The sequence below is a fragment of the Miscanthus floridulus genome, chromosome 10, assembly GCF_019320115.1.
Source record: "Miscanthus floridulus cultivar M001 chromosome 10, ASM1932011v1, whole genome shotgun sequence".
Taxonomy (NCBI): domain Eukaryota; kingdom Viridiplantae; phylum Streptophyta; class Magnoliopsida; order Poales; family Poaceae; genus Miscanthus; species Miscanthus floridulus.
Window position 1 is genome coordinate 111997287 of NC_089589.1, and position 17230 is coordinate 112014516.

Sequence of the window (17230 nt, forward strand, 5' to 3'; positions counted from 1 at the left end):
TTGGTGATAATATATCACCGCCAACTCATAATGGAACTGGCAAAAAAAATATTTCATATGTAAAAACACAGCTAGGTGGTTCTCTCTCCCACAGTCATCTAGACATCACATCTGCCATTGCCGCCACACACATCTGCGCCTTCATGCCTTCTCCCACACTCCTTACCCCATAGTCGCCGCCACTCAGCCTCCTCCCCTGCTTTGCCACACGTACCTTTGCCTCCATCCCTGTAAAACATCAAAAAAATGACAAGACGTGTTTAGAAGTGGCCAAGGCCCGACCAGCCTGCCACTCTCGAGGCCCAAATCGCCCCAAAACCATAGATCCAGCATCTCTTCCCCATCTGCCACAGTTCCTTCTCCTGCTCGAGTTCCTTTTCCAGGCACGTCTCTCTCCATCTTGCCTGTTCCCTCCCAGTCTCTAACAACTCCTCAAAATCAGTGATAGCCATGGGAAAAGATCAAGTAAAATGGATTGAGGAGGAGAGGATCAAGTATAACTGCATGTTGGTGTAGATTGACCTTTCCCCGACTGTTTTTTATTGCCCTACAATGGGGATTGCCAAGATATAGATTTGCAAAGTTAGATGTATTGTTTCCTCATCATGATGTCTAGTTGAGGTTTGGTCATGATTTACGCCACGTTATTGACCCTTTCTATGAAATCTCATAATACCAAATTTGTATATTCAGGGCATTTTATAAAATCCAGTGGGTTGACTGCAAGTATTTGAATGGTGATATTGGTGATCAAATTAGAATCCTATGTGCAAATATTCAGTGTCGATCGACAAATTATTGGGCCAGCCACATGGCAGACACCAACACTACACCATGAAACATTTGTAGACGCGATCAAAAGTGGTAGAGGCAGATGTTCCACCCACCTATATTTGACTATCTCTAGAAATCAACGATTTCTAAATGGGTCGGTATCAGCCACCTTTAGAAATAAATTTCTATAGGCAGGCCAAAACCCAACAGCCCTAGTGATCAAAAGTGGTAGAGGCAGATGTTCCACCCACCTATATTTGACTATCTCTAGAAATCAACGATTTCTAAATGGGTCGGTATCAGCCACCTTTAGAAATAAATTTCTATAGGCAGGCCAAAACCCAACAGCCCTAGTGATCCATTTGTAGAGGCTGGGCAAAAGATAACTACCTCTACAAATCATATACAGAATTTTACAAATTGGGTGTAAAAATAGAAAAAAATTCACACGGGGAGCAGGCCACCAGCCAAACCCTCGCTGCCACGCACCGCAATTCACAAGCCACACCTCTGGAATTGCAATTCCTTTGGGAGTGTTATAGACCACGTCTATTAGTAGATGCATTTCTATATATGGCTGGAAAAAGGTTTTCCGCCCTAGTTTGTCATGCAGTTGTTGACTTTTCCATTTTAATATTTTTATGTTCCAAAAATAAGTTTCAAATTCTCATATTTTGATATTAATTTTTTTATTCTTTTCCAAGCGACCACAGATGAGGAGACACGCAATACCAAAGTTTAGTGCTCAATGATATCCAAAACTTTTTCTTTAAACATTTTCATTTGAAATTATTTTTTGAACAAAATAATGAAAAAAAAGATTCATAGAACACTACTAGAGAACAGACTTTAGAACGATGTCCCAATTTGGCATTAGCCTCGGCATTTTTTGCCCCCGGGACTAAAGGACCCTTTAGTCCCGGTTGGTAATACGAACCGGGACTAAAGGTCCCTGCCCAACGGTCGTCCGCGGGGCAGGGGCCTTTAGTCCCGGCTGGTAATACCAGCCGAGACTAAAGATTTTAGTCCCGGTTTGGGTGATGCCCCGGGAATAAAGATTAATCTTTAGTCCCGGTTTGGACCCCTAACCAGGACTAATAATCCCGGCCTATAATTCAGCTCATTTCTTCCTCCCCGAGCCCGAGCCATTCCATTCAAACTCACTGCCTCTGTTTTTCAGCTTGCTGTTGTTCTTGCTCTCTCCCCCTCCATTGGTGTTGCTCTTCGATTTTGGAGGTAACAAACTTAATCCTCTTATGTTTTATCAGTAGCTTATCTCATTTTGCGATGTAGATGCATGTGTAACTTTATATGTTGGACTTTATTATGATTTTATATGTAAACTTAGAAAATTGTAGAAAATCCGTACTAGTTGAACTTGCGGACCGTGTTCAAGTCGGCGAGCATGTTCTCTGCCGAGCGGTAACGGACGTCAAGGAGGAGCTTTGATTCTACGAGGGAGAGCGGCAACGGTCGTGGAAGATCGTGTTCCCTTTCTCGTAGAATCAGAGCTCTTCCTTGGCCTAGTACGGTGCCGTCTGGTGGAGAAATGCTCGCCGAGTTGATCACGTAAGCAAGGTCAACTAGTACGGATGGTTATTTATTGAAACATGTTTTTGAGCTATAATTTGATGGATATTTGATAACTTTAGACCTACAAATGTCATCTACAAATGTTACTATCCTCGGCAACCTAAACGTCCGCGAGCTCGCCGATATCGAGCAGGTCACTTAGAATTATTTTTTCCATGAAATGAACTACTTAGAAATCATGCTTTTTTTAGAATTAAATTTTCCATGAAATGAAAAACTTTGTAAATAGTTAGAAAATTATAGAAAATCCGTACTAGTTGAACTTGCGGACCGTGTTCAGCTCGGCCAACATGTTCTCTGCCGAGCGGTAACGGACGTCAAGGAGGAACTTTGATGCTACGAGGGAGAGCTGCAACGGTCGTGGAAGACCGTGTTCCCTTTCTCGTAGAATCGGAGCTCTTCCTTGGCCAAGTACGGTGCCGTCCGGTGGAGAAATGCTGGCCGAGATGATCACGTAAGCAAGGTCAACTAGTACGGGTGGTTATTTATTGAAACATGTGAAATCCGTACTAGTTTTGTTTAAATATATCATTTTAGAAAATATGAAATTTACACTAGTTTGCAAAAATAAGTATAGAAAGTAGATGACAACTGGTACCGGATCATCGGCCTCTTGTTCGGTTGCGAAACGACTGAGGCCAGAACTCCCTCTCATTATCTGCGGCAAGTGTAAGTAGAAGATTGTGATGGAGTACCGAGTCAAGAGACAAGGACCCAACAAGGGCCGTGTTTTCTACAAGTGCCCGGATCGCGATGTGAGTTTCTTACGCATTTTATCTTTATGGCTAATTGACCTGCTTTTCTTGAATATTTTTGACTAAATATTTTTTGGCTTTAATTACAGTGGGAGGGCAATGGATGCGATGGTTGGTACTGGGAGGAAGATTATGCTACATACGTGCAGAATTTGGGTGCGCTTGAGGTAGCGGCTGCTGCTGATGAGGCAGTGAGCCAGCAGGAGAAGCTTATTGATATTCAACAGAAGAATGATTTGTCTATTTTAGTTGCGTACGATCACGAAATAATTATGTTACTGAAGTGCATTGTAGTTTTAGTTTGTTTAGTGATAGTTGGGATTGCTTACGTTGTAGCCAGACTTAGTTAATTAATCAACCGTGTGTGTGTCATTTATGTTGTGTAATAAAATACTAAATTATGTTCAAGGTTTTCATAATTTGTCGTGTAATACAGATTATGTCACGCCATTGGATGTACAATGCCGATCGCTGCTCCCAAGACTTTATTGAGGGCTTGCACTATTTCTTAGGTGTGGCCGAGGCAAATAAGCGGGATGGTTTCATGTGTTGTCCATGTGCCCTATGTAAGAATTTAAAGGAATATTCAAGCTCAATGAGTCTTCATTCACATTTGCTTAAGTCAGGTTTCATGTCAAACTATATATGTTGGACTAAGCATGGAGAAAGCGGGGTCATGATGGAAGAAGGTGAAGGAGAAGATTTAGACATTGATGACATTATTGCTCAGTATGGTGCCTTTGATGATACTACAATGGGGGGAGATGAAAAAGAGGTAGCGGTAGAAGATGATCTCGGTGATGCTCTTGGCGATGCCATTCGTGATGCACAACAAGAATGGGAAAGTGAAAAAGAGAAAGTTAAGTTCGAGCGCATGCTTGAGGATCATAGGAAGTTGCTATACCCGACGGCCGAAGAGGGGCAAAAAAAGATGGATACAACACTGGAATTGCTACAATGGAAGGCAAAGAATGGTATATCCGACAAGGCATTTGGGAATTTATTGAACCTCATAAAGAAGATGCTTCCGAAGCCAAATGAATTGCCCACCACTACGTACGAAGCAAAAAAGATTGTCTGCCCATTGGGATTAAAAATCCAGAAGATACATGCATGTCCTAATGACTGCATCCTCTACCATGGCAATGAATACGAGAATTTGGATGAATGCCCGGTATGTAAAGCATCGCGGTATAAGATCAGGCGCGATGATCCTGGTGACGTCGAGGGTGAACAACGTCCTAGAAAGAAAATCCCTGCCAAGGTTATGTGGTATGCTCCTATAATACCACGCTTAAAACGTTTGTTCAGAAATAAAGACCATGCAAAGTTGTTGCGGTGGTATAAAGAAGACCGTAAGGTAGACAATATGCTGAGACACCCAGCTGATGGGTCCCAGTGGAGAGCGATAGACAGGGAATTTCCAGAGTTTGCAAATGAGGCTAGAAACTTAAGGTTCGCCTTAAGTACAGATGGTATGAATCCTTTTGGAGAGCAGAGCACTAGTCATAGCACTTGGCCAGTTACTCTATGTATCTACAACCTTCCTCCATGGTTATGTATGAAGCGGAAGTTCATTATGATGCCGATCCTCATCCAAGGTCCGAGGCAACCTGGACAACGATATTGATGTCTATCTGAAGCCATTAGTTGAAGAACTTCTAGTTTTATGGAACAAACCAGGTGTACGTGTCTGGGATGAGTACAAACAAGAACACTTTGACCTACGAGCAATGTTGTTCATAACAATCAATGATTGGCCTGCTTTAAGTAATCTTTCAGGTCAGACAAACAAAGGATATAATGCATGCACACATTATTTTGATGACCTTGACAGTATATATTTGAAAAGATATCGAAAGGTCGTGTACCTTGGCCATCGTCGATTCCTTCCGTTGAATCACCAAGTAAGAAAGAAAGGGAAGCATTTTAAAGGTAAGCCAGACCATCGGAAGAAGCCTTATAACCGAACCGGGGAAGATGTACTCGCAATGGTCAAGGATGTGAAAGTAGTATTTGGAAAGGGACAAGGCAGTGAATCTATTCCCAAAGATGCTAAGGGACACGCACCCATGTGGAAGAAGAAGTCCATCTTTTGAGAGCTACCCTATTGGCAAGTCCTAGAGGTCCGCCACGCAATCGACGTGATGCACCTAACAAAGAATCTTTGTGTGAACCTGTTAGGATTCATGGGTGTGTACGGGAAGCCAAAGGATTCACTTGAAGCACGCCAGGACTTGCAGGGCATGAAAGAACGAGACAATCTTCATCCAGAGAAGACAGATAATGGACGTCATTACTTAAGTCCTGCTAGCTACACGCTTAGCAAAGAAGAGAGGGACAACATGTTCGAATGTCTAAGCAGCATCAAGGTCCCATCGGGATTCTCCTCCAATATAAAGGGTATAATAAATGTGCCAGATAAGAAATTCCTAAACTTAAAGTCCCATGACTGCCACGTGCTTATGACGCAATTGCTTCTAGTTGCTTTAAGAGGAATTCTACCTCCACATGTACGTCTAGCCACCGTGAAGCTATGTGCATTCCTTAATGCAATTTCTCAGAAGGCAATCAATCCAGTGGAACTAGCTACTCTACAGAATGATGTGGTTCAATGTCTTGTCAGCTTTGAGTTGGTGTTCCCTCCATCCTTCTTTAATATCATGACACACATCCTAGTTCATTTGGTGAAGGAGATTAGTATTCTTGGACCTGTGTTCTTACATAACATGTTCCCCTTCGAGAGGTTTATGGGAGTCTTGAAGAAATATGTGAAAGTCCGTTCTAAGCCTGAAGGAAGCATCGCCCAGGGCTATGGAACAGAGGAGGTCATTGAGTTCTGTGTTGACTTTATTCCTGACCTTGCCCCGATTGGTGTTCCCGAATCACGACACGAGGGGCGACTCAGTGGTAAAGGAACTTTAGGGAAGAAAACATATATCGGCATAGGAAGACGATTATTTCAATAAAGCACACTACACAGTTCTTCAGAACTCGTCATTGGTGCATCCGTACATCGAGATACATAAGGAGTTCTTACGATCCAAATTTTCAGGGAAGACTGAAGCTTGGATTAGGCGTCAGCACATGGAAAGTTTCAGTGGTTGGTTGCGAAAAGAATGTCAAGGCGATGACAATATTGATGAGCAACTGTATTTGTTGGCTAGGCAGCCATCGTGGCATATCCTCACATACCAAGGGTACGAGATAAATGGGAATACATTTTACACAGTTGCCCAAGATAAAAGGAGCACCAATTAAAATAGTGGTGTTCGCATAGATGGAACAGATCCAAATGGGAATATACAAACATATTATGGCCGCATAGAAGAAATATGGGAACTAGACTACGCACCTAATTTTAAAGTCCCTTTGTTCCAGTGCCAATGGGTGAAGCTGACCGGAGGAGGGGTAACAGTCGACAAAGAGTATGGAATGACAACAGTGGACCTCAACAATATTGGGTACAAAGAGGAACCATTCGTCCTTGCTGCCGATGTGAGTCAGGTGTTCTATGTGAAAGACATGTCTACAAAATCAAAGAGAGGAAAAAACGAAGACATCAACTCAATGATTAATGAGCCAAAGCGCCACATAATTCTTTCTGGAAAAATAAATATAGTGGGAATTGAAGACAAGTCAGACATGTCAGAAGATTACGAAAGAAATGTCCGAATTCCACCCTTCATAGTGAAGAAAGATCCAAGCATCATGTTAAATGATGAAGACACTCCATGGTTACGACAAGATCATAACCAAGGGTCATACGTCTAGAAGAAATTCACTGTTGTGCCCGCATGATACAACGATGCATGTTTAATATATTATATTTTAGAGACGGATATTATGTAATATGTTATGACTTTGACTCTAGTATTATGAACTCTAAATGACTTCAAATTGAAAAGTTTTGAATACCAAGTTTGTTAAACTCAAAAAGATCTACAATTGTTGTTTTGGTCAACTTTCCATTTGAGAAAGTTTGGACGGTTCAAATTTGTGATTTTTAAATTTCGACGCCTACAAACTAGTTTTCGGGACCCTAGATTGTCTCAAATTGAAAAGTGTTGAATACCGAGTTTGTTAAGCTCATCAATATATACAATCCTTATATAGGCCATTTTTTCATTTGAGAAAGCTTGAACAAAATGTAGTTCAAATTTCACAAGTGTGTGACATAGTTTTAGAAAGTATATATGAGATTCAAGAAGTTGTGACTAGTGTTTGATAAAAATTTCTCAAATGGGAAAATGAGCTATGTAACAATTGTAGATCTTTCTGAGATGATCAAACTTGGTATTCAGAGTTTTTTCATCTGAGGTCATTTAGTGTCTCATTTGAGCAAGTTTGACCAAGTCAAATTTGGTCAAATAAAAAAACAACACTTTGACTCTAGTATTATGAACTCTAAATGACTTCAAATTGAAAAGTTTTGAATACCAAGTTTGTTAAACTCAAAAAGATCTACAATTGTTGTTTTGGTCAACTTTCCATTTGAGAAAGTTTGGACGGTTCAAATTTGTGATTTTTAAATTTCGACTGCCTACAAACTAGTTTTCGGGACCCTAGATTGTCTCAAATTGAAAAGTTTTGAATACCGAGTTTGTTAAGCTCATCAATATATACAATCCTTATATAGGTCATTTTTTCATTTGAGAAAGCTTGAACAAAATGTAGTTCAAATTTCACAAGTGTGTGACATAGTTTTAGAAAGTATATATGAGATTCAAGAAGTTGTGACTAGTGTTTGATAAAAATTTCTCAAATGGGAAAATGAGCTATGTAACAATTGTAGATCTTTCTGAGATGATCAAACTTGGTATTCAGAGTTTTTTCATCTGAGGTCATTTAGTGTCTCATTTGAGCAAGTTTGACCAAGTCAAATTTGGTCAAATAAAAAAACAACACTTTGACTCTAGTATTATGAACTCTAAATGACTTCAAATTGAAAAGTTTTGAATACCAAGTTTGTTAAACTCAAAAAGATCTACAATTGTTGTTTTGGTCAACTTTCCATTTGAGAAAGTTTGGACGGTTCAAATTTGTGATTTTTAAATTTCGACGCCTACAAACTAGTTTTCGGGACCCTAGATTGTCTCAAATTGAAAAGTTTTGAATACCGAGTTTGTTAAGCTCATCAATATATACAATCCTTATATAGGCCATTTTTTCATTTGAGAAAGCTTGAACAAAATGTAGTTCAAATTTCACAAGTGTGTGACATAGTTTTAGAAAGTATATATGAGATTCAAGAAGTTGTGACTAGTGTTTGATAAAAATTTCTCAAATGAGAAAATGAGCTATGTAACAATTGTAGATCTTTCTGAGATGATCAAACTTGGTATTCAGAGTTTTTTCATCTGAGGTCATTTAGTGTCTCATTTGAGCAAGTTTGACCAAGTCAAATTTGGTCAAATAAAAAAACAACACTTTGACTCTAGTATTATGAACTCTAAATGACTTCAAATTGAAAAGTTTTGAATACCAAGTTTGTTAAACTCAAAAAGATCTACAATTGTTGTTTTGGTCAACTTTCCATTTGAGAAAGTTTGGACGGTTCAAATTTGTGATTTTTAAATTTCGACGCCTACAAACTAGTTTTCGGGACCCTAGATTGTCTCAAATTGAAAAGTTTTGAATACCGAGTTTGTTAAGCTCATCAATATATACAATCCTTATATAGGCCATTTTTTCATTTGAGAAAGCTTGAACAAAATGTAGTTCAAATTTCACAAGTGTGTGACATAGTTTTAGAAAGTATATATATGAGATTCAAGAAGTTGTGACTAGTGTTTGATAAAAATTTCTCAAATGGGAAAATGAGCTATGTAACAATTGTAGATCTTTCTGAGATGATCAAACTTGGTATTCAGAGTTTTTTCATCTGAGGTCATTTAGTGTCTCATTTGAGCAAGTTTGACCAAGTCAAATTTGGTCAAATAAAAAAACAACACTTTGACTCTAGTATTATGAACTCTAAATGACTTCAAATTGAAAAGTTTTGAATACCAAGTTTGTTAAACTCAAAAAGATCTACAATTGTTGTTTTGGTCAACTTTCCATTTGAGAAAGTTTGGACGGTTCAAATTTGTGATTTTTAAATTTCGACTGCCTACAAACTAGTTTTCGGGACCCTAGATTGTCTCAAATTGAAAAGTTTTGAATACCGAGTTTGTTAAGCTCATCAATATATACAATCCTTATATAGGCCATTTTTTCATTTGAGAAAGCTTGAACAAAATGTAGTTCAAATTTCACAAGTGTGTGACATAGTTTTAGAAAGTATATATGAGATTCAAGAAGTTGTGACTAGTGTTTGATAAAAATTTCTCAAATGGGAAAATGAGCTATGTAACAATTGTAGATCTTTCTGAGATGATCAAACTTGGTATTCAGAGTTTTTTCATCTGAGGTCATTTAGTGTCTCATTTGAGCAAGTTTGACCAAGTCAAATTTGGTCAAATAAAAAAATAACACTTTGACTCTAGTATTATGAACTCTAAATGACTTCAAATTGAAAAGTTTTGAATACCAAGTTTGTTAAACTCAAAAAGATCTACAATTGTTATTTTGGTCAACTTTCCATTTGAGAAAGTTTGGATGGTTCAAATTTGTGATTTTTAAATTTCGACGCCTACAAACTAGTTTTCGGGACCCTAGATTGTCTCAAATTGAAAAGTTTTGAATACCGAGTTTGTTAAGCTCATCAATATATACAATCCTTATATAGGCCATTTTTTCATTTGAGAAAGCTTGAACAAAATGTAGTTCAAATTTCACAAGTGTGTGACATAGTTTTAGAAAGTATATATGAGATTCAAGAAGTTGTGACTAGTGTTTGATAAAAATTTCTCAAATGGGAAAATGAGCTATGTAACAATTGTAGATCTTTCTGAGATGATCAAACTTGGTATTCAGAGTTTTTTCATCTGAGGTCATTTAGTGTCTCATTTGAGCAAGTTTGACCAAGTCAAATTTGGTCAAATAAAAAAACAACACTTTGACTCTAGTATTATGAACTCTAAATGACTTTCAAATTGAAAAGTTTTGAATACCAAGTTTGTTAAACTCAAAAAGATCTACAATTGTTGTTTTGGTCAACTTTCCATTTGAGAAAGTTTGGACGGTTCAAATTTGTGATTTTTAAATTTCGACGCCTACAAACTAGTTTTCGGGACCCTAGATTGTCTCAAATTGAAAAGTTTTGAATACCGAGTTTGTTAAGCTCATCAATATATACAATCCTTATATAGGCCATTTTTTCATTTGAGAAAGCTGTAGAACAAAAAATACTACATTTTCTCTATTTTTATAGGTTCAACAAAAAATTCCTGTCAATTTTGGTCAAAAACCGAGAAAAAATTGAAACATTGACGTTATAATAATGTGATAATAAATTTCCTATCGAATAATATTAGTTTTATTAATTTTAAGTTAGAAATATATTTTTGCATTAACAAAATACTTAGTATTAGTAACATTTATATTCTATATTCATAAAAGAAATTAAAAACTTTAGGTTACAAAATTTTCCTATTTACAATAAATAATTAGTTAATCAATAGTATTTTTTAAAATAAATATTGCAAAGTATTGAAGTTGCTATGGAATTAATTGATTAACCTAGTATTAAACAAAAACAAAATCCCAGGCCTTTCCAATTACGCTGACGGGTTGGCAAATTTTTCAGGGCTTCAGTCCCGGCCCAGACCAAGAACCGGGACTAAAGGGTGGGCGGCAATTTAGGTGCCCGCCAAAAAATACCTTTAGTCCCGGCTGGCAACACGAGCCGGGACTAAAGGACATTTAGTCCCGGCTGGTAATACCAACCGGGACTAAAGGGTTGGACCTTTAGTCCCGGTTGGTATTACCAGCCGGGACTAAATGTCCTTTAGTCCCGGCTCGTGTTGCCAGCCGGGACTAAAGGGTCGCAGGCTATATATATCGAACGTCTGTTCTGTTCATCTTCGATCTCGCCTCCGTCGCTCAGCCGCCCGCCTGGCCGCGCCATCCGCCGTCGTCGAGCTCGTCTCTGCCGCGCCGCCGTCGTCGTCTACCCCCGCCCGGCCGCGCCATTCTCCAGGCCTGCATCGCCGCATTCCCGTCTCCGCCGCCGCACCGTACCCGACCCCACCATCCGTCGCCGACGCTTCCCGCGCGCCCACGCCGTACGGCCTCCGTCGATCGAACTCGATATGATCTGCTGCTCTCGATCGGCTTTTTTTTTAGATTTTTTTTACAAAGTCTCGGCTGTATGTTAGATTAAAATAAGTACATGTAGTTTATTGTTAGTTTTTTAGTTATTTTTAGATAGTTTTTGATATATTAGATTTAAATGTATTAAAATTTAATTAGTATTTTATTTAGATAGTTTTTTTTAGATAGTTTTTTATTATAGTTTTTGATATATGTTAGATTAAAATGTATTATCTTACTAGTTTATCTAATTTCATGTTAGATTTATTTAATTGGATTTAGTAATTATATATTCTATCTCTCTATATATATTATATCTAGAGATAGATTCTATATGTATACATATGTACTTAATTATTTCTATATGTATATATATATGTACTTATTTTCATGTGTTGAGAGAGAGAAAATTGTATCTAGAGAGACATTCTATATGTATCACATGCATATCTAGAGATATAGATCGACATATGCACTTATTTCTATGTGTTGAGAGAGAGAGAAAATATATTGTATCATTCTATGTGTATATATATACATGTACTTATTTCCATGTTGATGAAATATTATGTGTTATTATATTTAATTGGATTTAGTAATTCTATATGTGTTATCACATGTACTTATATTATGTACCATAGTAATTCTATCTATGTGTTATCTTGAAGATACAAATGGCTGCTCCGAATGATAACTTGAGTGATGACATAATGGCGGATATTATCAACGCCGGCACCAATGTGGATGTAGATGACACGAGTCAGTACTTTGCTGATTATGAGGATATCCTGAATATGCCGGTGGTTGAAGATCAACAAATTGTCGCGCAAGAAAATACTGGCGAGGTATATTCGATTATCTATCATCTCTTATAGATGCATGCGTACGTATATTTGTTGTTAATCGTTGTGTTTGTACTCATGTAGCCGGTCTCTGGATCTACATCAACCACCAACAAAAGTAGGAAAGTCCGAGGGCCAAAAAAGCCATTAGAGGGCCGTTTCATAATATCAGAATTCGACACCGACACCGGCAAACCATTGGGACCACATGCTCAGACATATGTCAATCAATGTGGGTTCGTTGTAAGGGATAGGATCCCAGTTAGTGCTCGTGAATGGAAGCAGAAGATATCCGCTCCTAATGTTAGTTTTGTATCTGATCGTGACAAGAACCTAGCTTGGAGTGATATCACTCAACATTTCACATTACAAGCAGATGATGCTTTGAAGGAGCTAGTGAGGGATTGGACAATGAAGAAGATGGCAACATTGTTCCAGAGTTGGAAGAAGACATTGTATAAAAAGTTTATCTTGAAGAATGCTACGCCGAATTTCAATGCTAAGGCGTTTGTCAAGTTGGAGTCCCATTGGGATGCCTTCGTAGAATACAAGACATCCCAAGACAGTGAGGAACGTGTGATGAGGAATCGGCAGAATGCCCGACAGAAGCAATACCATCATCGCATGGGATCAGGTGGTTATAAGAGTGCTATTCCCAAGTGGCAGAACCTAGAAGCAGAGATTACTGCCAAGGGAATCATACCTGAAACAATAGAGAAGAACTGGCCTCAACGCGCGAAGAATTGGTTCTACGCTCATGGGGGAAGCCTAGACCTAGACACTGGCAAGCTAATTTTCGGCCAAAAAATTGAGAGAGCAACACAGAGACTAGCTCGTGCTAGGGAAGAAGCTGATAGTGGTGTTTTCAAGCCCAACAGAGAGAAGGATGAATTGACATATGCACTAGAGAATCCCGAACACGGTGGTCGAACAAGAGGCTATAGGGGCGGTTCCGTGGCTACACGCATTCCCAGCAGACAAGGATACCTACAGAAGCCGCCAAAGAAAGAAGGATGAGGAGGCAGAACGAATCCGTGCATTGGAGCAATTTGTTGACGAGTCACGACAAGCATTGCTTGAATCACGTGAACGAGAAAAATCTCTTGAGGCAAGAATGCAGGAGGAGATCAAGAGGCAAGTGCAGCTAGCAATGAGTCAAATGCAATCGCAATCAACGTCGGGAGTCACCATTAGCCCCGTTGGTCAGATGAAAAGTAGTTGTGCTTCTACGGAGCTGCCAGTTATTCAAGACGACGCTGGGTTGTGCTTCCCTGTTGATGACATTACCGAGCCTCTAACAACATGTGAGCTGCACATTCCAGATGGTAATAATGCATCAATCATGGTGGCTGTCGGGGTTGTATCTCCAATAGACCGAACGAAGACACCAAGAATCCATGGGTCAGTTATTCAACCTGGATATGCTAGCGTCTCGGTCGATAGAGTGCTCAAAGGTTACAGCAATGTTCCTCTTGACATTGAAGGCGGTGATGGGGAGAAGACACTAGGAGAAGCAGAAAAGACATTTATTCAATGGCGCAAACGCTTCATCATCATTCCTGGGGCGCCACCGCTTCCCCTACCTCACCCTAGGTACGAATGAAAGTGAATGAAATATTATTTTCCATTAATTTTCTATTGGCTTAAAAAATAATTGACACACAACTTGTTTTTGTAGCAGGGTCTCCCCCCAGCCTAGCCTAATCATTCATTCCCCATCTCATCACAGCGTCGCGGGGGGCGAGACGACTTCATCCCCACGGTGATCGCCAACTCCTACACCGGCCCCATCGCCTCCACGACGATCTCCAACTCCTACACCGGCCCCACCGCCTCCACAACGATCTCCAACGCCTCCACGCCGGTCTCCACCAACACCGGCCACATCGCCTCCACGCCGGTCTCCAACACCGCCCCCACCCCCTCCACAGCGACGCACTACAAAGACGTCTAAGGTCCCGGCGGCAAAGAAGACCCCGAGAAAAAGAGTTATTTCTCAAGAAATACTTTCTGAAAAAACTGATGAGCAAATAGCAGCTGAAGAAGACAAAAAAGTGAAAGATTTTTTTATAGATACCAAAAAGAAGAGTCAAGCGAAGCTTAAGGAGAAGCCGTACTTTTACCTACCACGAGAGGAGCTGAGGCAGAAGGTCGATGCTCACAAGAAAAAGATGATTGAACTTCGTAAGCCTTCGCCACTATCAGACTATGACCGCTCCCTCGTGAAGTCACATGATGCAGATAAGAAAAGGAAAAGAGCATCAGGGAAGGATGTCCCACAGCTCGGACAACAGAAGCAACCAATGCAAAATCTTGTTGTTGCTAATCAATATGGTTCCAACATAGAAGTCTATCGACCAGACAACTCTGGAGAAGTGTCGGTTCAAGCCCTTAATGCTTTTTTTCAAGATACTGGTTTAACCTTGGATCAATTGACGGGCAAAGCTCCAATCCAGAACCTGGAAGTTGATACCTGGAAGACTTATAAATATGGCAAAAGTCTGTACAACCCTGCGGCTCTGAATGAATTGGGTACGCAAATGTACTTGCTCAACAAGTGGTACATGCAGGCGTGTGGCAGGGGTGAGCAGTGGATCTTTGTCAGATTTAGAGACCATCATTACTTCCGTGGCGATGACATCTTACATATTAGTTTCGAAGAATTGCATCAACTATACCACATGGACGCTCTGGACAAATCAATCATTAGCTCCTTTTGTTTGTAAGTGATTCTTACTTTTATTTAATAAACTCACTTCCATGCGTACGTGTATATAATTATCCTCACATGTAACTTATATTTATATACAGATTCCAGATGTCAGAGCTCCAAAGAATACAAGACACCAGTGTTGGCTTCATTGATCCTTATATCGTATTCAAAACCGGTATTATTGTCAAGGAGCGATGGGTATCTGAAGCACAGGAGAATATCATGATGTTCTTCGTGAAGCAGCACGACAAGACAACAATACTTTTCCCGTACAACTTTGAGTAAGTGTTAATAATAATGTAGTCTACACATTTTATGTAATATCAATACAACTTATATGCATGTACGTGTGTGTATAAACCAATACAGTTTTCACTGGATACTCATTGTCATTGAGTTAAACTCAAGTCGGTTACTAATCTTTAACTCGTTGAGAAAAGAACGGGCACTATACCAAGATATGATAGACATTATCCAGGGGTAATTTCGATCTCTCGCGCACAACTATTATTGAATAGACTTTGCCATAATTTATTAACGATCGTACATTATTGGTCGCACAGGGTTTGGAAAGAGTTTATTCGGCAACATCGTAAGGATTGCAAGGCACCACTTAATGTAGTTGAAATACCAGTAAGTTGTACTATATACACTTCCCCACGTGTTTAATTACTATATCGTACTTCAATTTATGTGTGAGATGATGAGAATAATCTTCTTCTCGTACAATGGTGTTTGCGGCAGGAACCAGGTAATAACTTGTGTGGATACTACGTTTGTGAATTTATCACTGCGCACATAAGAAGAACTCCTAAAGATGTCCTCAGAGTACGTATATATCAATTTTTATTTATTTTTAAATGAATATATATACATATATGTGTATTAATACTTTTCCTTTTATTTCAAATGCAAGACTGAATGGTTGAAACGAAGGGTCATGCAAAAAGACCATCTGAAAGCAGTTCAAGAGTCAATAGCAGGATATCTTTTAGAAAAAGTGCTAAATCCCAACGGCGAGTTCTACTTTGATCTTAAGGAATAAATGATGTAAATTAAATGTTTATTGATATCGTTATTTTCGAGAACAAGATTATGAAAGTGTTGTATATATACATATATATATATCTATAATATATATAGTTTCATACTTTATTCGAATATAATAATGCTCAAGATGAGAATTAGATGTAATTATATGCATGCGTGTATTTATATTAGCAGCGTAGAATACGTACATAAAAACATATTATATATTAAACAAATACGTGTAACTGAACTGAAAACAAATTAAACAAAAAAAAGAAAAAGAAAAGGAACCTTTAGTCCCGGTTGGGGTTACCAACCGGGACTAAAGGGTGAACCGTTAGTCCCGGTTGGTGTTACCAACCGGGACTAAAGGATGCGCCCGGTTCGCTCGGCTAGAGGGCCTTTAGTCCCGGTTGGTGTTACCAACCGGGACTAAAGGTCCCTCTTTAGTCCCGGCTCGATGACCCGGGACTGAAGGTTCCACCTTTAGTCCTGGGATCGTTGTCCCGGCGCGGTAACCGGGACTAAAGGCTGTTACCGCCCGGGACAACAAGTCCATTATGTAGTAGTGGAAGTCAATACAATTGGATAGCATTCCATGTTTTGTCATATATATATAAGTGACCATGTAGTATAGTGTTAGAACTACACATGCAGATTTCAAATAAAAAAACGCATCACTTATTTATTTCTTCCAGAATTAAAAGAAATTGCTAATTTAATGCTGGTTTCAATTTTTTGGGAACATGTTCTTTTAGAGGGAGCCACAGTGTATCAATTGTGTAGTGGTTGCATACCCATATGCACAAATCAGACATTCCAGTAGAGCTGTTTGAAAAACTACTCAATAATATACTTTCGTTTCCATCTAATTAATGACCTAATTGCACACGCCACAATGATTCAGTGCCTTTGAGCAATACCACCGGTTGCGGATGTATCCTGCATTACCTACAAAGCTCTAACGACGAACCTGGCCGCAGTATCTATCTTCGTATCGGTGTTGAACAGATATAGTGGCATGCTACTCATGTTTGTTTTGCTGCTTGATCACGCTAATCCAACCCATCATGTATTTTAGCTGGAGATGTAGTTGTAATGATGGGCAATTAGGATCATCATGTATTCAACCGAATGGAGCTAGCAGGAAGCAGAGGATGCAGGCACAACAACTTGCTAGCATATAGAATTAGAAGCAACTCATAAAAAGTAGCTTGATACTCATGACTTTGCAACTATAAGACACGCGAAACAAATGATGTAACTAGAATACAAGGCCAGACTATATATGTTCCCAAAGCATAGAGTACCCTATCTGACAAAATTGA